Raw genomic sequence first — 1,064 nt, 5'->3', positions numbered from 1 at the left:
AATTTGTGCCTTACTTGTAATGTTGCTTTCTTTTAGTTATTGTTAAATTGTTGACCAGAGCGTTTGATTTAATCATCTGTCGTCATTGTCACATTAGACAAATCTGAATGCACATAAGCTGTTTGAACAATTGTCTAACAGTATTTTGGTTTATTGAAATTATAATATTAAGACAATCTGGTTTCTTTGATTTATAAAATGACAACTTAGTCCTTTAAATTGAAAATGTTACTCAATTTTTTAGGCTCTCCGCTATAATAGCATACTAATTCCTATATTTTGATGATACCTATTATATTTTTGGGTTTTAGTACAAATAGTAGATAATTTATTTATTAATTAATTTAATTATTTATTTATTTAGATTATTTATTAATTGATTTATTTAGTTAATTTATTTATATAATTATTTATTTATTTATTTATTTATTTAGATAATTTATTTAGATAATTTATTTATTTATTTAGATAATTTATTTATTTAGATTACTTACTTATTTAGATAATTTATTTATTTATTTAGATTATTTATTTATTTAGGTAATTTATTTATTTATGTAGATTATTTATTTATTTATTTATTTAGATTATTCATTATTTATTTTATTATTTATTCATTTATTTATTTATTGTTCATTACTTATTTATTCATTACTGATTTATTTATTTATCTATTTATTTAAGTTCATTACTTATTTATTCATTACTGATTTATTTATTTATCTATTTATTTATTCATTTACTTATTTATTTAATTGTTTACTTATTTTATTATTTATTTACTCGTCTACTTATTTACTTATTTATTATTTATTTTATTATTTAATTATCTATTTATTTATTTATTCATTATTTATTTTATTATCTATTTATTCGTTTACTTATTTATTTATTATTCAATTATTTATTCAGTTACTTATTTAATTATTTATTTATTATATATTCATTTAATTATTTACTTATTAACGTATTTACTTATTTATTTCCTTATTTACTTATCCAATTATTATTTCTTTATTCATTTACTTATTTATTTATTTTATTATTCATTCATTTACTTATTC

The sequence above is a fragment of the Cicer arietinum genome, chromosome 3 (genome assembly GCF_000331145.2).
Source record: "Cicer arietinum cultivar CDC Frontier isolate Library 1 chromosome 3, Cicar.CDCFrontier_v2.0, whole genome shotgun sequence".
NCBI lineage: Eukaryota > Viridiplantae > Streptophyta > Magnoliopsida > Fabales > Fabaceae > Cicer > Cicer arietinum.
This window is presented reverse-complemented; position numbering follows the sequence as displayed.